Source organism: Salvelinus alpinus, chromosome 30 (assembly GCF_045679555.1).
Source record: "Salvelinus alpinus chromosome 30, SLU_Salpinus.1, whole genome shotgun sequence".
Classification (NCBI taxonomy): domain Eukaryota; kingdom Metazoa; phylum Chordata; class Actinopteri; order Salmoniformes; family Salmonidae; genus Salvelinus; species Salvelinus alpinus.
In genome coordinates, this window is record NC_092115.1 from 46965190 (window position 1) to 46988256 (window position 23067).

At 39.6% G+C, this 23067-nt stretch overlaps 1 long non-coding RNA gene across 10 annotated transcripts in view; it reads left to right on the forward strand.

Annotated features, from left to right (window-relative positions):
* Positions 1-23067, forward strand: part of LOC139560533 (uncharacterized) — a 67827-nt gene that overhangs the window by 3885 nt on the left and 40875 nt on the right. For 7 of the 10 annotated variants that reach the window (XR_011671973.1, XR_011671975.1, XR_011671971.1 and 4 more), the window contains exons 2-4: positions 294-335; positions 575-654; positions 13434-13506. This is a non-coding gene — a long non-coding RNA (uncharacterized lncRNA). Of the gene's footprint in view, positions 1-293; positions 336-574; positions 655-13433; positions 13507-13756; positions 13957-23067 lie in introns of those variants that run through there. The other 3 variants (XR_011671978.1, XR_011671976.1, XR_011671969.1) reach the window with 2 other exon arrangements.

A 23067-nucleotide genomic window follows, 5' to 3' on the forward strand; every position in this document is an offset into this window, starting at 1 on the left:
AGGTGCTTCTACAAAGTACTTATGTAAACTAGATATTTCTGTATTTCATTCTCAATAAATTTGCAAAAATGTCTAAAAACATGTTTTTTTTCTTTGTCATTATGGGGTATTGTGTGTAGATGGGTGAGAAATTATATTTAATCCATTTTGAATTCAGGCTATAACACAACAAAATGTGGAATAAGTCAAGGGGTATGAATACTTTCTTAAGGCACTGTAAGTAGGCCTTAATGTGTAAGTAAAGGTTCCATTTCTTCACTACTCTCCCCTGATGTTTCTTGATTTCCTTGTAGTTATCGAGTGGAAACCCAGCTTACGAGGTCTACTACAGACAGGTAAATATCCACTGCTGAGTGTGATCATTTGTGCCATTCATGTTTTGTTTGTTTAAGGCTAAGGTTTAGTCCATTTACTTGGTATGTCTCTACAGAGGCTAGCCACTCTTCTTGTTCATTCTGCATTGCATTATATTACAGTTCCGATGTAGTGAAATGCAGAACGAATGAGCATAGTGGCTATATAGAGGAGAAAACCCAATTCATTACATGACCTCCATATCAATTCTCCATTGCAGGTAGATCTGGGAAAGTAGGAGCTGCAGATGCTGCTCAATTCCTAAAGAAATCAGGCCTCTCAGACAGTACCTTGGGAAAGGTGAGTAGCAGGGACCAACGCACACACGTTGTGTTGTCACGATACCAGAATTATGACTTCGATACCAGGTTTAGTATCACGATACTCGGTACCGAAACGATGCCATTATATTCAATTTCTTTCAAAAATTAAACACCATATTAAATAACAGAAGAATATCAGAAATGTCTTTATGCAAAACAATATCTGAGACTCTTTGTTACTTTACAGCCTTATTCTAGAATGGATTAAATCATTTTTTTCCCTCAATCTACACACAATACCCCATAATGACAAACAAAAACTGGTTTTTAGAAATGTTAGCAAATGTATTCAAATAAAGTCTAATATCACATTAAAGTATTCAGACCCTTTACTCAGTACTTTGTTGAAGCACATTTTGTAGCAATTGCAGCCTTGAGTCTTCTTGAGTCTTGTAGAGTGGCCAGACGGAAGCCACTCCTCAGTAAAGGCACAGGACAGCCTGCTTGGAGTTTGCCAAAAGGCACCTAAAGGACTCTGACCATAAGAAACAAGATTTTCTTGTCTGATGAAACAAAGATTGAACTTTTTGGCCTGAATGGCAAGTGTCACATCCGGAGGAAACCTGGAACCATCCCTACGGTGAAGCATGGTTGTGGCAGCATCATGCTGTGGGGATGTTTTTCAGCAGCAGGGACTGGGAGACTACTCAGGATCGAGGGAAACATGAACGGAGCATAGTACAGAGAGATCCTTGATGAAAATCTGCTCCAAAGCACTCAGGACCTCTGACTGGGGCGAAGGTTCACCTTCCAACAGGACAACGACCCTCTGCACACAGCCAAGACAGCGCAGGAGTGGCTTCAGGACAAGTCTCTGAATGTCCTTGAGTGGCCCGGACTTGAACCCAATGGAACATCTCTGGAGAGACCTGAAAATAGCTGTGCAGCGATGCTCCCCATCCATCTTGACAGAGCTTGAGAGGATCTGCAGAGAAGAATGGGAGAAACTCCCAAAATACAGCTGTGCCAAGCTTGTATCGTCATACCCAAGAAGACTCGAGGCTGTAATCGCTGCCAAAGGTGCTTCTACAAAGTACTGAGTAAAGGGTCTGAATACTTATGGAAATATGATATTTCAGTTTAGATTTTATAAATTTGCGAAAATGTCTAAACCTGTTTTTGCTTTGTCGGTTTGGGGTATTGTATGTAGATTGATCCATTTTAGAATAAGGCTGTAACATAACAAAATGTGGAAGTTGTCAAGTCAAGGGGTCTGAATACTTTTTGGTAAGTTCCAAAATTACATAAACACTTTGAAGCTCATTTCTGAAGCTTCTATAGGCCTATTGCAAGAGTCTACACACCATAGAAATACAATGGCTTTTACCAGCATACTACGATTCCCAGAGTGCATTTCAACTGCCACTCAAACGCGAAGTAGTATAAATATATTGATGTCTTAATTTACGAGTGCATTTCACATTACTTTTGTGTTGTCATATTATAATGCTTACATGAATGACGTGCTGAATATATGTTCATGTCATTTTTACTCAAAAATAATGCAAATGTAGTTGCTAGTAGAATGTTACAATGCGAAAGTCATGTGTAAACGTTTTTTTTATGTTGTTTTGCAACTTAACCTCCCTTGCACTGCATTGTAAAACTTTTGCGTAGTTGTTTTGGTGGGCTGCCCTTCATCATCTGCTCTGTAAGCAAAGTATTCCCATAGTTCGTTTCTGGAGTCAGCTTTGTCAACAAGCAGCGGGCATGTGTAACCGATGTGAAATGGCTAGCTAGTTAGCGGTGGTGCGCGCTAACAGCGTTTCAATCGGTGCAATGGGCAACGATGCTTCGTGGGTGACTGTTGTCTGTGTGCAGAGTGTCCCTGGTTCGAGCCCAGGTAGGGGCGAGGGGACGGACGAAAGTTATACTGTTACACATGGAGGTATGTTTTCGTTAGAAGAAGAAAAAAAAATTCTCCCTTTTGTGTGCTTCTCAAAAGTGGATCGCACTGTCAGCTTCAAGCGAAAGTTGCCTGGCTAGTTTACTACTTACCCCTTGAGAAGATTCCGACAAATTACTAGACCGATTTGATCCTCTCAATCTGTATATGACGTGAGAAACATTTGACTGAAGTACCGAAAGTAACATATATATTCTAGTGCTGAACCGTTTTTCATGTTCTGGTATTGAAAAGGAACCAGGCTCTGAGGGGTGGCCAGTCCTCTTCTGGCTGTGCCCGGTGGAGATTATAAGAGTATATGGCCAATAAGGCCAGATCGTTCTTCAAGATGTTCATAGATGATTAGCAGGGTCAAATAATAATCATTGTGTTTTATAGAGGGTACAGCAGGTCAGCAACTCAGGAGTAAATGTCAGTTGGCTTTTCATAGCTGAGAATTCAGAGGTCGAGACAGCAGGTAAACTGCTGAGATAAACTGAGATTGGGAGATGGAGAGGTAATGTATTAATATACCCACGATTATCATAATACATTAACAAAATGGATCAGGGATTTGTATTTTCCTTCAACTTTCTGAAGAGTTAAAGCAGGAATACCCCTGTGTGTGATGATGCTAATAATGATAGCCGTCTTCTGGAAGATGGAAAGGCTTTCCCTAAAACCTTCTATATTAACTACAAAGTAGCTAGTGCATGCCTGGTATCATGATAATTTGCATCAATCCAGTGGCGATTTGTTTAGAAAACTCTGCAATCACGTGTTCTACAGAAACGCCGCTTACCAAAGTCTTTTGCTACACCCAAAAATGAAAATTATTAGATTTTTTCCCAGACCTCTCCTGATGTGATTGAAGCATTGTTGTTTTTCTACTGAGTAAGTGTGATTTTTTTGAGAGCGAAAACGTAAAAAAGGGTGATATCTGGAAAAATAAAACGGAGTAAACTGAATTTGGGGAAAAACTAAACGGAAGTAGGCAAAAAAATCAAACTTATTTTATTGGGCTCTACATATGCTCTTAGATATCTTTCTGTGCAACCTGACATTTAAATTTATTTGGCAGCACCAGTGCGACGAGGAAAAAATCACCCAGCTAATAATTGTTATAATGATAGGCTTCACTGTGCAGTTGTGCCCTAGAGCCAACATTTTGCGCAGATTTGTTCAATCCAAAGCCTACATGTAAAGAATATTAGTGATTTTGAATTTATTGCAACTTTCTGAAGATGTAATGGCATGGGAAGGCCTGTGTCAACCACTTTGTGTAGCTAGTTGGCGACACCGAAACAGTCATTTCTAAAGGCTTTCCCATTCAAAATTAAATAATAACTGCAAAGTAATCTTAGCTGGCAGAATATGATATCTTGACGATTTGTATCAATCGGGTGGTCTTTTTTTTTGCAAACTCTGCCATTGCTCATTCAGTACAGAAACACCGCTAGCCAAACACCAGCCTCTTGAGGTGCACAATTGAAATTCATTTTTAATTTTGTATTTATTTAACTAGTCAAGTCAGTTAAAAACAAATTCTTATTTACAATGACGGCCAAACCCTAACTAGGACGACGCTGGGCCAATTGTGCGCTGCCCTATGGGACTCCCAATCACGGCCGGTTGTGATACGGCCTGTAATCGAACCAGGGTCTGTAGTGACGCCTCTAGCACTGAGATGCACTTAGAGTGCTGCCCCACTCGGGAGCCCATGAATGTGCAACAATACACTAAAATATTTTTTGATATTTTCTTACCCAGACCTCTACAGTAGACTCGTTATAAAAAAAAGTAACCTTTATTTAACCAGGTAGGCCAGTTGATGCTTAAAGTTAGAGAGGGAGATATAAGACTCCAACTTCAGAGATTTTTGCAATTCGTCCCAGTCATTGGCAGCAGAGAACTGGAATGAAAGGCGGCCAAAGTAAGTGTTAGCTTTGGGGATGACCAGTGCAATATACCTGCTGGAGCGCGTGCTACAGGTGGGTGTTGCTATGGTGACCAGTGAGCTGAGATAAGGCGGCGCTTTACCTAGCAAAGACTTATAGATGACCTGGAGCCAGTGGGTTTGGCGACAGATATGTAGTGAGGGACAGTATATGGGGCTTTGGTGATAAAACAGATGGCACTGTGATAGACTACATCCAATTTGCTGAGTAAAGTGTTGGGGGCTATTTTGTAAATGACATCGCCGAAATCAAGGATTGGTAGGATAGTCAGTTTTACGAGGGTAAGTTTGGCGGCATGAGTGAAGGAGGCTTTGTTGCGAAATAGGAAGCCGATTCTAGATTTAATTTTGGATTGGAGATGCTTAATATGAGTCTGGAAGGAGAGTTTACAGTCTAACCAGACACCTAGGTATTTGTAGTTGTCCACATATTCTAAGTCAGAACCATCCAGAGTAGTGATGCTAGTCGGGCGGGCGGGTGCGGGCAGCGATCGGTTGAAGAGCATGCACTTAGTTTTACTAGCATTTAAAAGCAGTTGGAGGCCACGGAAGGTGTGTTGTATGGCGTTGAAGCTCGTTTGTTAGCACAATGTCCAAAGAAGGGCCAGATGTATACAGAATGGTGTCGTCTGCGTAGAGGTGGATCAGAGAATCACCAGCAGCAAGAGCGACATCATTGACATATACAGAGAAAAGTGTCGGCCCACGAGAATTGAACCCATAGATACTGCCAGAGGTCTGGGACAACAGGCTCTCCGATTTGACACACTGAACTCTGTTATGTGGTTCAAGAATCGTTGTGGACTTGGAACATCCAATTTAGTTGGTTTTCTATAAAAATAAAAGTGTCATTTTGAGAGGGAAATTCCGAAAACCTGAAGAAAGTAAACTATGTGTAAACTATGTTTTCTCTCAGTTTTTGGTGTTTTTTTGGCGAATGTATGTATCGGCTGATAAGAATTCTGAGTGGCTGGTAGAACCAGAAAGTTTTTTGTTTAGTTTTTAGGCCCTGTTAAACCATTTCTTGGGTCGTTCCGAAACCACCATGGGCATGTGTTTGCACCTTGTTCAGTCCTGTTAGCTCATTAGCTACCAGCATATCTATACATTTGGGGGCACAGAAAGAAGGGAAACGGGGACAGCTTCTTTAGAAGGTCAATGATCATTGCGTTGAATGATCTCTTGCGTGTCGTCACTCTTGAGGCTCTTAACCTCTCTTGGGCACGTGAGACGGTAGCGTCCCACCTCTTCAACGGCCAGTGAAACTGCTGGGCGCCAAATTCAAATACAGAAATACTCATTATAAAAATTCAGAAAACAAAACATATTTTACATAGGTTTAAAGATTAACTTCTTGTGAATCCAACCACGGTGTCAGATTTAAAAAAATGCTTTACGGCGAAAGCATACCTTACATTATTTGAGAACATAGCCCACTAGACAAATCATTACAAACAGTAGCCAGCCAGGTAGAACAGTTACACAATTTAGAAATAGAGATAAAATGAATCCCTTTGATCTTCATATTGTTGCACTCAGCAGACATTAATTTACTCAATAAATGTTCCTTTTGTTCAATAATGTCTCTTTATACCCAAAAACCTCAGTTTTGTTCGCGTGTTTTCTTCAGTAATCCACAGGCTCAAACGCAGTCAAAACAGCAAGACAAAAAAATCAAAATTGTATCCGTAAAGTTCATAGAAACATGACAAACAATGTTTATATTCAACCTCAGGTTGTTTTTAGCCTAAATAATCGATAATATTTCAACCGGACAATAACGTCGTCAATTTAAAAGGTAAACAAGAAACGCACTCTCTCGGTCGAGCACAAGATAAAGCTCTGTGACACGGCAGGGTCCACTCATTCAGACTGCTCTTACTTCTTCATTTTTCAGAATACAAGCCTGAAACAATTTCTGAAGACTGTTGACATCTAGTGGAAGGCATAGAAACTGCAATTTGAGTCCTAAGTCAATGGATACTGTAATGGCATTGAATAGAAAACTACAACAACAACAAAAAACTACTTCCTGAATGGATTTTTCTCAGGTTTCCGCCTGCCAAATCAGTTCTGTTATACTCACAGACACTATTTTAACAGTTTTGGAAACTTTAGAGTGTTTTCTATCCAAATCTACCAGTTATATGCATATCATATCTTCTGGGCCCGAGAAGCAGGACGTTTAATTTGGGCATGCATTTCATCCAAAATCCCGAATGCTGCCCCCTATCCTAGAGAAGTTAAAACCTCTCTAGGCTAGGGGGTGGTATTTTCACGTCCGGATGAAAAGTGTGCCCAAAGTAAACTGCCTGCTACTCAGGCCCAGAAGCTAGGATATGCATATTATTAGTAGATTTGGATAGAAAACACTCTGAAGTTTCTAAAACTGTTTGAATGATGTCTGAGTATAACAGAACTTATTTGGCAGGCGAAACCCGGAGGACAAACCATCCAGGATTTTTGTTGTTGTTGAGGTCACTCTTTTTAATGGGATTTCTATGGGGATCTAGTTCCTATTGCTTCCACTAGATGTCAACAGTCTTTAGAAATTGGTTGATGTTTTTCCTTTGTGTAATGAAGAAGTAGGGCAGTTCAGAACGAGGGTCGAGTGAAGTGTACTGTTTGTTAGAGGCGTGTGACCTGAAAGCTCGCTCCACTTTGTTTTTATCTGCTATTGAACGCAGTTTATCCCGTCTTAAATTTGATCTACTATTTACGTTAAAAAATACCTAAAGTTGTATTAGGAAAGTTGTTTGAAATGTTTGGACAAAGATTACAGGTACCTTATTAGATATTTTGTAGTCTTGTTGCGCGAGTTGGAACCGGTGTTTTTCTGGATCAAACGCGACAAATAAATTGACATTTTGGACATATAACGACGGAATTAATTGAACAAAAGGACCATTTGTAATGTTTATGGGACATATTGGAGTGCCAACAGAAGAAGCTCTTCAAAGGTAAGGCATGAATTATATCGTTATTTCTGAGTTTCGTGTCGCGCCTGGCGGGTTGAATTATGATTGTGTTTGTTTGATGGGGTGCTGTCCTCAGATAATAGCATGGTTTGCTTTCACCGTAAAGCCTTTTTGAAATCTGACACGTTGGCTGGATTTAACAACAAGTGTAGCTTTAATTTGGTGTATTGCATGTGTGATTTCATGAAAGTTTAATATTTATAGTAATTTAATTTGAATTTGGCGCTCTGCCATTTCACCGGATGTTGTCAAATCGATCCTGTTAACGGGATTTGATCCCCAAGAAGTTAAGGTGACAGAGTTGCATTTTCTATGTAATGCATCTCAATAGGTAGTCCTTTTACACAATGTAGCTTTTTATATTAAACACATTTCTTTATTGGAGTTTAATATTAGTTTCTAGAGCACAACATGTGCTTCAAAAGTAGCTAGAATTAATATAGGCCCAATATGCTATTTAAGTGATAATGCTAGATAAGTTGGTGTTTGGAGGATATATTGGCACGTGTGTTAGGCCCGAGACGAAGTCCTTCAAACACCGGCTTCTCTGTCATTATCACTTTTATACAGTGGGTTACCAACATATTCATATAATGATTTACATATTTTCATTGAAAACAACATGATTTTGATTAATTTATTTATACTAAACCTAACATGTGTAAATGTTATGTTCATACAAATATTTACACAAGATTCAACAACTAGAAATGGAATAATGTGTTCCCTGAACAAAGGGGGGGTCAAAATCAAAGTAACATTCAGTATCTGGTGTGGCCACCAGCTGCATTAAGTACTGCAGTGCATCTCCTCCTCATGGATTGCACCAGATTTGCCAGTTCTTGCTGTGAGATGTTACCCCACTCTTCCACCAAGGCACCTGCAAGTTCCTAGACATTTCTGGGGGGGCACTGATGGAGGGATTGTGCGTTCCTGGTGTAACTCGGGCAGTTGTTGCCATCCTGTACCTGTCCCGCAGGTGTGATGTTTGGATGTACCGATCTTGTGCAGGTGTTGTTACACCTGCACACGATCAGCTGTCCGTCCTGTCTCCCTGTAGCGCTGTCTTAGGCGCCTCACAGTACGGACATTGCAATTTATTGCCCTGGCCACATCTGCAGTCCTCATGCCTCATTGCAGCATGCCTAAGGCACGTTCACGCAGATGAGCAGGGACCATGGGCATCTTTTGTTTTGGTGTTTTTCAGAGTCAGTAGAAAGGCATCTTTAGTGTCCTACGTTTTCATAACTGTGACCTTAATTGCCTACCGTCTCTAAGCTGTTAGTGTCTTAACAACTGTTCCACAGGTGCATGTTCATTAATTGTTTATGGTTCATTGAACAAGCATGGGAAACAGTGTTTAAACCCTTTACAATGAAGATCTGTGAAGTTTTTATGAATTATCTTTGAAAGACAGGGTCCTGAAAAAGGGACGTTTCTTTTTTAGCTGAGTTTATTTCATCATAAGATATAGTCCCGACACAAATCTAAGGTTGTTACCCAAGCCTCCTGGTCGTTTGTTTCATTGGTTCAGTTGCTAGAGACTGACCCAGTCGTTCAGTCTTTTTGTTCTGTATCTATGGATGCGACACAGTCGTTCGTTCTAAATGTTCCATTGCCATACTGGCTGGCAAAGTTCTTATCCCTTGCTTGCTAGCTGGCTGGAATGCGGTTTTAACCAATCAGCATTCAGGATTAGACCCACCCATTGTATAATGAAGTGATAATCCCTGAGACGCCAAGGAGCATATGGAGGATATATTGGCACAGATGTTGTTAGGCCCCAGACGAAGTCAAGGGCCGGCAAATGGTGAATGGCGCCAATACTGTACACTGTGTCCTCCAAATGTAACAGTATAACTTTAAACCGTCCCCTCGCCCCGACACGGGCGCGAACCAGGGACCCTCTGCACACATCAACAACGGTCGCCCACGAAGCATCGCTACCCATCGCTCCACAAAGGCCACGCCGCTAACTAGCTAGCCATTTCACATCCGTTACACTCACCCCCCTTTCAACCTCCTCCTTTTCCGCAGCAACCAGTGATCCGTGTCAACAGCATCAACGTAACAGTATAACTTTAAACCGTCACCTTGCCCCGACACGGGCGCGAACCAGGGACCTTCTGCACACATCAACAACAGTCACCCTCGAAGCGTCGTTACCCATCGCTCCACAAAAGCCGCGGCTCTTGCAGAGCAAGGGGAAACCCTACTTAAGTCTCAGAGCAAGTGACGTAACTGATTGAAATGCTAGTAGCGCGTACCCGCTAACTAGCTAGCCATTTCACATCCGTTACACAAACACCGTCTTTGAGGGCATTGTCACTTATGTAGAACGGGTTACCAACATATTCAAATAATGATTAACATATTTTCATAAACTTTATTTTGATGAATTTATTCATTGTCTTTCATCATTCCATAAGATATAGTCCCGACACAAATCTTGGGTTGCTACCCAAGCCGACTGGTCGTTCGTTCTATCGGTTCGGTTGCTAGAGATGCGACTCAGTCCTTCAGTATTTTTGTTCTGTGTCTGGATGCAACCCGTTCGTTCTAAATGTTCCATTCCCATACTGGTTGGTAATGTTCTTATCATGCAGCCAGAATAACAGCGAAGTACTCACTTTTGCATTTGTTTAAGCTGTTTTCTAGTGACATTTATTTGGATAAATGAGCTAATGAGGTGCGATTTCGCCTGGCATTGAAAATGTGCTCACTCGTCAGGACACTGTTGTTCAGAGGTGCAAGCCAACAACACAGGTAACACAATCACTTCATGCTGAAGCTGGAAAGACTGCAAACTAGCTGCACTTTGTTTCGTTGTGCCTTTTTTCAATTGACATTTCTTTGTATATACAGTTGAAGTCGGAAGTTTACATACACTTAGGTTTGAGTAATAAAAACTCATTTTTCAACTACTCCAGAAATGTCTAGTTAAAAACTATAATTCTGGCAAGTCGGTTAGGACATCTACTTTGTGCATGACACAAATAATTTTTCCAACAATTGTTTACAGACAGATTATTTCACTTATAATTCCCTGTATCACAATTCCAGTGGGTCAGAAGTTTACATACACTAAATTGACTGTGCCTTCAAACAGTTAGGAAAATTCCAGATAATGATGGCATGGCTTTAGAACCTTCTGATAGGCTAATTGACATAATTTGAGTCAATTGGAGGTGTACCTGTGGATGTATTTCAAGGCCTACCTTCAAACTCAGTCCCTCTTTGCTTGACATCATGGGAAAATCAAAATAAATCAGCCAAGACCTCAGAAAAAAATTTGTAGACCTCCACAATTCTGGTTCATCCTTGGGAGCAATTTCCAAACGCCTGAACGTACCACGTTCATCTGTACAAACAATAGTATGCAAGTGTAAACACCATGGGACCATGCAGCCGTCATAGCGCTCAGGAAGGAGACGAGTTGTATATTATCACTTGTCTCTCTATTATGCGTGAGAATAGTCGGGAAGAGATTTCTTAAATTAAAATAACTTGGAGCTGATTTCCTGGTGTTTTTACAATCTTTTATGTCCAACAATGAAAATCCCCCCCACCAAAATAAGTGTTTGTTGTTTTTTTTTGCTCAGAAAACTTGGGGTCAAATAAAACCACCCACGGGCCAAATTTATCATACGGCTGCCAGTTGACGACCCCTGATGTATAGAGTAGAGTAGGCTATAGGCCAGGGTTCCCCAACTGGTGGCACACGGGTCGAATTTGGCCCTGAGGTGGTTTTTATCTGTCCACCCAAGTTTTCTGAACTTTGTAATTCGATTTTTTTATTCACCAAAAATTGATTTTTTTTATCTTTTGGACATAATAGACTGTAAAAACACTAGGAAATCAGCTTCAAGTGATTTTAATTTAGGAAATCTGTTCCCAAGTATTCCCATACAAATGTAAGCATAATTTGAAATGATTATATTTTAGTCAACTATTATATATTTTTGGGCTTCTTGCTGCGGTCAATTTGCGGTTTGTAAATTATTTTCAGTTATGTTCCGGCCCCCCGACTATCCAGACAAGAAAAAAAATGGCCCGCGGCTGTCTATATAGTTGACGATCCCTGCGATAGGCTAAATTGGATAAGTTTTTTCTTTCTTTTCATGGGAAAAATGTTACCTTATTTAAACACATTTCATGCAATTCTACTACGTGTTATATGACTGGAGACATTAGTAGAATCTTTTTTAATATGACAAATGTCGTGGCAATTTCCTGTATTACCAAATGAGGAGAGTTACAAACCACACACCAGTCAGAGTTATACTTAAACTTCACCTTTAATAATAATTAAGCTTTTGCAATAGCATTTGACTCTCAACAATTCACTATCTCTAATGAAAAGTTCAGAGTCTCAATATAATGGTAACTGAGATCTTTTATAGCAAAGATACACCCCTCTCAACTTACATGACGAACCACAGATCTTAGGAAAACTTCACAAAGGGCCTTTTACTTGAGAAAGGAGTATCCCATAGCCAGATAGCATTAGCTATAAATTATCGTTCAGTTTGGTCTCTAAGACGAGGTTCTAATCTCGTTCCTGGTACTTCATAGTACCAAAACATTACCTCATCCAAGGCATAACTCAATTGTCAACTCTATTCTCCCATCTCAAGTAAACCCACTCTTCTCCCCACTCCTGGACAAGCTCACTGAGGGGAGTGACTTGCGCACAGACATTGTGGAGCCAAGAGATAGTTGGTTACCCCTTAATCACGCCATCCCTTCACATGGTTTAACAGATACATTCACATATGAAGACAATGTTCCATTCTGACCGCTCCCTTTCTGATATTCTGCATATTACCAGAGACATGTAAAAGACAAGCCTGACCTCTCCCCTCTCTGGGCCCCAAGTGACTTTTAGCTAGCTGAGAATTCTAAATAAAAAAAGAATTCCATATATTTTAGTAGGCAATATGTAAAGACTAGATTAAATTAAGAATAGTCTGATGGATAAGAATTTTATTAACTGCTTGTCAAATTGTGAATGAGATGAAATATGTGCAACCTGCGCAAGTAACAGCAGATCTCATGCCTTTCATGCGACTTTTTTCAAATCATCATTTGTCGCATCATGTATTAAAAATCAAAACATATAGCCTGACGTTTGTATCAAAACTAAAGTTGCATAAATAACTCTAAATTAAGCATATAGGGAAGACCTGTTTCTTTGTTAACTGCTAAACACACAATTGCCCATGTGAGCACTCCCTCTGAAATCATTTGGGGAAAATATCCTTTAAATTTGATTCAGCTTTGTTCAATTGTATTCTTCATGCTATAAAATAATGCCACGGAATTCTAAGCAAATTTTGTCTGCTAAATGAACTAGTGTAGCCCATGGCATAGCCAGATCAGGGCCTAACATAAGGACAATTTAGAATATGCTATTCTGCTCTTCTGAAATAGGCAAAATTTTCTTATCATGTTTCTTTACACCTGTCTAAAATAAATGATGGATTTATTGTGATGGTGTGGGCTATATTAAATGGCTTTATTTCTTTTTTAAATGTAGATGTTCCAAAGGTCTGCATCAGTGGCTTGTGGGCTATGCATGGACCCAGGAGATGCTAAACGTGTTTATGTTAATAGACCGGTCAGTTACCATGAGACCGGCAGTAATTTGCATGACAATCACCAGTTGACAAAATGCATGACCACCACAGCCCTAATCATACCACACTCAAAGTTGCTTAGGTAATTTTACGTTCAATCGGACTGTAACTGAATGCCTTGATGCCTGTCTGCTTGCTTTATATAGCAAACCACATATGTAGGAGCGATCTGTTTTTGTGAATGGGCTGGTGTACCTAATAAACTGGCTGGTGAGTGTTTAACACAGGATAATCAAATTTTTGACTGCACTGGGCCTTTTAAGTGTTTTTATCTTCCTTTCATTGTCTCTGTCTCAGCCCAGTGGCAGTCCATTTGATTGCAGTGCTCTCTTCACCTCCCACAGCTCCTGGCCCAGCTCCAAGCCTACAGGTAAGCAGGGTTGGGTATAAGATGGGAAATTTACTTTTTGGTCCACCAGCCACTGTGGCAGGTAGATGGAAAAATCTACCAGCTACTCACATTGTTTACCAGCCAAAATATATTTTGCCATAAATACACCAAAAATCACAAATAATGGATGAGCATGCTTTATAATGTTTCTAAAACAATAGATGTATTTCTAGTTTCTGTTATTTCTAGTAATGTTGTTCAATTCCCCCTTTTTTTTTTTTTTTTACAGGACTCCAATGTTAAAAGTAAATAATTTAGATAAGAGATTCTTGAAAGACGGGACAACCTGTACATTTTTCCCACAAATATTTTTCTTAGTATTAACATTTTAAATATATATTTTCATAGACCAAATATGTCTGCTATCACACCATGTAAAGAAGAAACCTTTTCATTCTTAAATCTTTCCATAAAATGCAACTAAATGAATTGATGTTGCCTCCATGTTTATTGTCCAACAAGTGTTTAAAGGTGTTTATTGTTGATGTCTTACATTAGATTATTAAAATGTGTAATAAAAATCTCAACCTTTTATTTTATTTTATAGCGCTTTGTAAAGCTCCAGGGCATATTTCCTTAGCAATTTGGCATGCTTTTCTACGTTTATAAAGTATACATTATCCCTTATATATAGCACAGAAAATACTTGAATAGCTTAAGCAAACAACCAGCAAAATGTCCTTACACAGCTCTCTGGTCTTGGCCATTGTGGAGAGGTTGGAGTCTGTTTGATTGAGTGTGTGGACAGTGTGAGAGTGTGTCTTTCATACAGGTAACGAGTTCAAACAGGTGCAGTTACTACAGGTAATGAGTGGAGAACAGGAGGGCTTCTTAAAGAAAAACTAACAGGTCTGTTAGAGTCGTAATTCTTACTGGTTGGTAGGTGATCAAATACCTATGTCATGCAATAAAATGCAAATTAATTACTTAAAAATCATACAATGTGATTTTCTGGATTTTTGTTTTAGATTCCGTCTCTCACAGTTGAAGTGTACCTATGATAGAAATTACAGACCTCTACATGCTTTGTAAGTAGGAAAACCTGCAAAATCAGCTGTGTATCAAATACTTGTTCTCCCCACTGTACATTTAGCAATGTTCTGTGAAAACGCGCCAATAACATAGCCTCGCGAGCATTAGTAGCGAGGCTAATGTTAGCTAGCAAACGTTACAACAGCCAGAGGTATATGCACAGAAAATGGCTAGCTAATGGTCGTTAACTAACGCTCAAACCACCTAATTCTGATAGGTTGTCCTATTTAACCTGAATGACCATCAAATTCATAGTTCGTAACGTTTGTTACTTACCGTTTTCAGTCAGCCAAACACCCTTAGTTTGTGGAAATAAAGTTAGCTGGTTTCCACCCAGTCAGTCACTAAGTCGCACTACCTGGGGCGGCAGGTAGCCTAGTGGTTAGAGCGTTGGGCCAGTAACCGAAAGGTTGCTGATCGAATCCCTGAGCTGACAAGGTAAACATCTGTCGTTCTGCCCCTGAACAAGGCAGTTAACCCACTGCTCCCCGGTAGGCTGAATTTGTTCTTAACTGGCTTGCCTAGTTAAATAACATTTAAAAAATAACAAATAGAATACTTTTTTAAGTTGCCAGGTCTCGACACTTGCTCAACCTTAATAACCCAGCACCAACAATCCAACCTTTTTTTACAGAAAACAACTAAACTATTGACCCAATGCCTGCAACCCAGCAATTTGGACATCCAAACAACCCAGCATGCAAGAAGTCTTGACCTGTCTGGTGCACACACATTTCTCTGTCCTCAGTTTGATTGAAGGCTTCAATCTGTATTTTTCCTTGTAACTGATTGCTTCTAGAAAGAGAGAAGGAACTACACGATCAAGATGAGCTAGCTCCTACTAGTGTAAAGCAATGAAAGATCTAATTGAAAGACCAAATTTTTACAAAGAATGAATTACATTTATGAGAATACATGCATTTGCTTACCTTATCAATCTCTTTTTTTATCCATCTGCAAAAGTGAAGTTTTGCTTTGATGTCAAATAAACTCATATTGTTGCTTAGCTGTTGTTAGCTAACATGCTACTGAACCATGACACTAGGATTTTGACATGGTATTAAAAGGCAGCAACCTATTCACCCCAAAATGTTTTTAGTTAGCTAACAACCTATCACATTATTAATTGTGCAACAATATGATAGCTAGCTAAGCGCTAGCAAGACAGTGGCTCTGACAGATTGAAACTGGTATCAACAAAATGTTTCACTCTATCCCATAAAACAAGACATTGCTAACTAGGCATCATTTAGCTAATAAAATGTTTAAGTTTATTAGGAAGTCTAATAAGTTAGACACTCACCACACAACATTGGTAGGTAGGTAGTTAGCTAGCTAGCTATCTAAATAGCTTGGTTTCCATTTTGAATAGAGATGTTTCTATTCACCCTGATTGGTCATCAATGGTTACTGGTCTTGGAACTCGTGTTCACCAGAAACGGCTTCTGGTAAACTGTTTGCCATTAGTGGAAATAAATGTTTTTGCCACAGATTGAATCTTGAGAGAATTGTCTGCCAGAAAAAAACCTCTGGCGAACTGTTTGCCATTCGTGGCAATAAATATTGTTGCCAAAGGTTTGCTGCAGATGCACCACTAGTGGCAAACTTCTGGCAAAAAAAATTGTCACACTATTTCGTTTGCAGCAAATATGCCACAAACTATTTTGTAAGGGATCCTTAAGATCCTTAACTAGCGTTGAAAAGGTTAATCCATTCCATCCATTGAAAATCTCTCTCCCTAATTTTTTTTATCATGCTTGTGACATCAGTAGGCTACTAGACTATACTTCCAAATGGACCGAGCATGTTGCCTACACACGCACACATTAGGGTTTCTGTTAGCCGGTAGGCCTAATTGCCGGCTTTTGGCAAAAATAAATAAATGAAAATGCGATAAATAAAATTGGAGCCAGCCAAATTGTCCCGGAGAGGCTGTCTATAGCGAATTCGTGCTTCAGCAGCACTCCTTGCGCGCAGGTGCGCCTGCTGCTGAGAGAGCTAGAAAGGAGCCTTACCTAGGCTACTGTTGATTTTGAAGATGGAGGCCTTTTTCATTGATGTAAAACCAAAGTTAGAGAAAAAAGGACTATGCCTAAAGTGAACAATCTACAAGAGGAATGTCCTTAGTTTTAATATTGTGGTGGACTAAGATGAGAAGAACGTTGGCGCGGCAATATGAAGGCTACTGTGCAACTCGCTATTCAGGTAGGATGCAATTTTGGAACTTGCATGTATTTATAATAATTTGTTTTATCATTTATTATTATTGTATATCATTGTCATTATTGTAAACCAATTAATTGAAACCAGTTCTTTAAATATGCAAAATGTGTTTTGTCTAATTATGTTGAGGCATTTGTTGGCTAAATTAAGTTTTATCTGTCTTTTTAATTGTGTGATATACAGTGCCTTCGGGAAAGTATTCAGAACCCTTGGCTTTTTCCACATTTTGTTAGGTTACAGCCTTATTCTAAAATGTATTACATTGTTTTTTATCCCCCTCATCAATCTGCACACAATACCACATAATCACAAAGGAAAAACAAGTTTTTTAGAAAATGTTAATTTATTAGAAATAAAAAATTGAAATAATCACATTTACTTAAGTATTCAGACCGTTTATTCAGTACTTAGTTGGAGAACCTTTGGCAGCGATTACAGCCTAGAGTCTTCTTGGGTATGACGCTACAAGCTTGGCACACCTGTATTTGGGGAGTTTCTCCCATTCTTCTCTGCAGATCCTCTTATGCTCATTCAGGTTGAATGGGTAGCGTCGCTGCACAGCTATTTTCAGGTTGCTCCAGAGATGTTCAATCGGGTTCATGTCCAAGCTCTGGCTGGGCCACTCAAGGACATTCAAAGACTAGTCCCGAAGCCATTCCTGCATTGTCTTGGCTGTGTACTTAGGGTAGTTGTCCTGTTGGAAGGTGATCCTTAACCCCAGTCTGTGGTCCTGAGCGCTCTGGAGCATGTTTTAGTCAAGGATCTTTCTGTACTTTGCTCTATTCTTTCCCTCAATTCTGACTAGGTCCCAGTCCCTGCTGCTGAAAAACATGCCCACAGCATGATGCCGCCACCACCATGCTTCACCGTAGCGATGGTGCCAGGTTTCCTCCAGACGTGGAGTTTGGCATTCAGGCCAAAGAGTTCAATCTTGGTTTCATCAGACAAGATAATATTTTTTCTCATGGTCTGAGAGTCCTTTAGGTGCCGTTTGGCAAACTCCAAGTGGGATGTGCCTTTTACTGAGGGGTGGTTTCCATCTGGCCACTCTACCATAAAGGCCTGATTGGTGGAGTGCTGCAGAGATGGTTGTCCTTCTGGAAGGTTCTCCCATCTCCAAAGGAATTATGGAGCTCTGTCAGAGTAATCATTGCGTTCTTGGTCACCTCCCTGACCAAGGCCCTTCTCCCTGTTTACTGAGTTTAGCTGGGTGGACAGCTCTAAGAAGAGTCTTGGTGGTTCCACTGTGTTCTTGAGACTTTCAATGCTGCACATTTTTTTTTTGGTACCCTTCCACAGATCTGTGCCTCTACACAATCCTGTCTAGGAGCTCTACGGACAATTCTTTCGACCTCATGGCTTAGTTTTTGATATGACATGCACTGTCAACTGTGGGACTTTATATAGATAGGTGTGTGCCTTTCCAGATAATATCCAATCAATTTTATTTACCACAGGTGGACTCGAATCAAGTTTTAGAAACTAGAATGATCAATGGAAACAGGATGCACCTGAGCTCAATTTCAAGTCTCATAGCAAAGGATCTGATTACTTTTGTAAAGTCGCTATTTCTGTTTTAATTTTTTGTTAATGTGCAAATAATTCAAAAAAACAGTTTTTTGTTTTGTCATTATGGGGTATTGTGTGTAATTTTAAAAAATTTGGACAAAGTCAAGGGGTCTGAATACTTTCCAAATGCACTGTGTGTGTATGTATATATATATATATATATATATCATAAGCCTGTGTATGCAATGCCCTGTTGCCTTTAGTGCTCAAATCTCCGACAGCTGAACCGCGAGGTGACAGTTATTGTTTTTAGTAAAAAAAAAATATTTACATTTATTTTTTTAAAGGCTATAAAGTTTTCCTTATGCTACATATCAAAACACAATAAATAGTGTTTTTGTAATTTGTTATAGACTATTTAAGGACACGTAAATGTGGCTCATTTGACCAATATTCCTCGTTTATTGATGGCGCTGGCTGAGCCAGGTCTGATCTGAATGCATATGGATGTCCGGTAATTTCTCAAATGTCCGATAAATGAAAGTCTTTCCGGTCATGTCCGGCACCAAATTTTTCTAACAGAAACACTGAAACACACACTGGCAAAGATTTTCTGCCCGGCAGACAACCCCTGCTTGTGACAATGGTGATTTCAATATTTTTTGTAAAGTAGATAACTTTACAGACCATGAGTGACCTTGTTGCCCTACATGTAATGAGGACATTCCTGATTAATTTAGGCTTTCAGACAAATCTGACAGTTGACCAAATCTCTGGACCAATTTTTTTAAATTCCGAGAGTGCTATTTCAAGAAACTACATAAGATCCTTTTTCAGTGAATGTTAATTTGAACTATTTTATTTTAAAAAATTAGCACTTTTTGGAGCTATTGAAATTGGGATCCTTTGCTCCAGACAAGGGAATTTCCAGGCATAGAGCCTACAGTGGTTGCTCCACTAAAAGTTTTGTGATTATGCTACGGTACTTAGAGGTAATTTGTGGTTAGGTACGGTACCCTGCGTCACCACTTCATTGCTCCAGACCAGCGCAAGGGGGAGTTAGAGCACTGAGTATGCTTTTGGGTCCTACTGTGTCTCTGACAATGAATGGGTGACATAAACCTAAATAGAAACTGATAATTGTGCACGACCTCAGTATTACTTACCAAAACTGTTGTTACACCTTCCTGTATTTTGATACTTTGTGGATGTGGCCTCCCCAGTGGCACAGCTGTCTAAGGCACTGCATCGCAATGCAAAATGCGTTGCTACAGATACCCGTGCCGGCCTCCACCGGGAGACCCATGAGGTGGCTTTTGGCGGAGAGTCACGTCAGATTTTTCGATATGCTGTAGGCCTACCGTAGACGACATGAGTCTCACTAGTGTTGAGTAATGTGCTAATAAAAATTGTGTAAGTCTTATATTTTTAAAGAGCATATTGAAGTTAGAAGCAATAGGATTTGAAGCAATAGCCTACAACTATTTTAGCACCGTTTTGTGCTGCTCTGAGACAAGCACAGGGACTGGTCCTTGATAAATCAATGAGATTTTTATTTTGACTGATTCTCCGTTTGGATATTGGCTAGACTACAATTATGGTGTAGAAATGTTACGCTCTTAGTGTAACCTTACTTTAACAAGGCAAGTCAGTTAAGAACAAATTCTTATTTACCAGGACAGCCTACTCCTTCCTCCCCATCGGGGAATTGAACCTCGGTCTTCCGCATGCCCGCACGACATAGGGATTCTTTAGCTAAGTAGCCCAGTACTGTAGCCTCCCGACCATCAAGTTGTACAGCGCCATATTTTCCATTCCATCCTAACAGAAACCCAGAGGGTTTTTCGTTTTTTTTTTGGAACAGAAACACCATATTATTAATGAAATTAATTAAGCAAAATTTCTTAAAATTGGTCCCATATACTATGTTCTTACAAAAAAAGGTTTTAAATTCTCTAGTACAGCCACTATTGAAGGCTATCAAATGCTTCTCAATGATGCCCTCTGGTGGTCAAACTAGCACTAACTAGCATTAATGGTACCAGTGGTTGGCTCTAAAATAATGTGGCATAAAATTCTGCGGCACCACGCAAGCTGTGCTGCAGTACGCTGCATCTTTTAAAGAACGAACCACTGGACATGGAAATTAATAACATTACTTATCTTTTGAAAATTCCAAAAGCAAATCTTTCCTCTTAGAAAATTCTCCCAAATGTAATTTTTGAGCTAAAATAATGCAAAAAAATTATTAAAATATGATTGTCCCGACTTTCAAAAATCCCTAAGGTACAATAGTAAAAACAGATACAGTTTTACAACTGAATATCAAGAATCAACAAAGTGCCTACCATGCTACAAAATGCGGAGTGATGCATCTTATTTGTTATTGTAGTTCAGGGCTGACATTTTTTACAAGGAGTGCATACGTTGAAATGTAGGCGCACACAAATACATTTAGGAGCAAAATTAAAGTATTTGGGTGTTTTACTGATAAGAAACTACTAAAAGGTTTTTGGAGTGTTCCATGTTCAATCAAGCACAATGTACACGCAAATATTTGAGTCATTAGGTAAGACGTTTTTTGCTGCACCTTTAAGGGGTGGTGCAAAAAAAACATGGTGACAGGGCACTCCATGTCTGTCAGAGATGTGAATCTGTGTCTCTTCACTACCAGCAGACAGTTGCAGCAAACTCAAACAAATATTGAAAAACAACCTAGCTTGTGAACAAAACAATGTAATTATCCAAGAAACAAGAGGACAAAGTCACACTTTAGTAGCCTTTCAGGTCAATTAATTTATATTTGGGATTTGTATAAAAGAAAAAAATTCTCAAATGCAGAGGTAAGTCAAGTTTATTTGTCATACAGAATGCACATTGTAGACATGAGCCGTGTTTACTTACTTGTAGGTTCACCTCTCAATGCGACAACAATATGTCGTTATCAATAAAAAGTCACAATAAGGTGCAGAGTGTTCGATTTGCCTGCTGGGGGCCAAGGAGACCCCCATCTCCGCTAAAACCATTGACAACTGTGTGTCATTTTCAAGGGATTGTTAAATAACATTCACTTTTTGGTTGTAATATCATCACCTCTTGAAGAGCATAGTCAGAACTACACATTTATCCCCAGCAGCCTAATTGAACGCACTGCATCGTATTGTGACATTTTATTGATAATGGCCTGTAAGAATAGAACAAAAGGAGTAGTAAAGTAATACAATCAAAGATGGAGCTCAATGGAATAAAAATAGATTAACGTAGCTGAAGTATAAATACAAGGAAGGCACTCAAACGAATGTACAGTCCAATATATACTGTAGCTACCTCTCATCTGCTGTACACAACCTTTATTTTACACCACACACACCACGTTGGCACTAAGAGCTAGTCCAGGGGTGGGCAAACTACGGCCACATCCGGCCTGTGAGCCCATTTAATCCAGCCCAAAGGAGGTTTGAGTAAAAATATACAAATTACAAATGATTATTTTAGGTTAAGAAAGCACTTCAGGCCTCACTTATGTCTAAAACTGTTCTATTTTTTTGTACCTACAGTACCAGTCAAAAGTTTGGACACCTACTCAATCCAGGGTTTTTCTTTATTTTTACTATTTTCTATGTTGTGGAATAATAGTGAAGACATCAACACTATGAAATAACACATATAGAATCATGTAGTAAACAACAAATTGTTAAACAAATCATGAATATATTTTATATTTGAGATTCTTCAAAGTAGCCACCCTTTGCCTTGACAGCTTTGCACACTCTTGGCATTCTCTCAACCAGCTTCATGAGGTAGTCACCTGGAATGCATTTCAATTAACAGGTGGGCCTTAAGTTAATTTGTGGAATTTATTTTGTGTTGTGACAAGGTAGGGGTGGTATACAGAAGATAAACAGAAGATTTTACCCTATTTGGTAAAGTCCATATTATGTCAGCTCAAATAAGTTGAGAGAAATGACAGTCCATCATTACTTTAATACATGAAGGTCAGTCAATGAGGAACATTTCAAGAACTTTGAAACTTCATCAAGTGCAGTCGCAAAAACCATCAAGCGCTATGATGAAACTGGCTATCATGTTGACTGCCACAGGAAAGGAAGACCCAGTTACCTCTGCTGCAGAAGATAAGTTCATTAGAGTTAACTGCACCTCAGATTGCAGCCCAAATAAATGCTCCACAAGAGGAAATTCAAGTAACCGACACATCTCAACATCAACTCTTCAGAGGAGACCTTCGTGAATCATGCCTTCATGGTCAAATTGCTGCAAAGAAACCACTGCTAAAGGACATCAATAATAAGAAGAGACTTGCTTGGGCCAAGAAACACGAGCAATGGATATTAGACCGGTGGAAATCTGTCCTTTGGTCTGATGAATCCAATTGTGAGATTTTTGTTTCCAACCGCCGTGTCTTTGTGAGACGCAGAGTAGGTGAACGGATAATCTCCACATGTGTGGTTCCCACTGTGAAGCATGGAGGAGGAGGTGTGATGGTGTGGGGTGCTATTTGCTGGTGACACTTTAGCTGTAATGATCTGGTGTAAGGTAAATTACATTTAGGTTGAAAACTAACTAGATATAACTGACTTTTCAGCACCTTATCAGTTATTGAGATCATGTTCCGTGTTTTACAACAAGCTGTCAAAATATCAAAACAGTAATTCGGGGGGAGTTTCACAAGATTTAGAAGCAGAACAGAATAATCATACCCTTATCTCTAGATCATTAAGTGAGAGAGAGAAAGTCAGTTGAATTGTGCAAGATTTC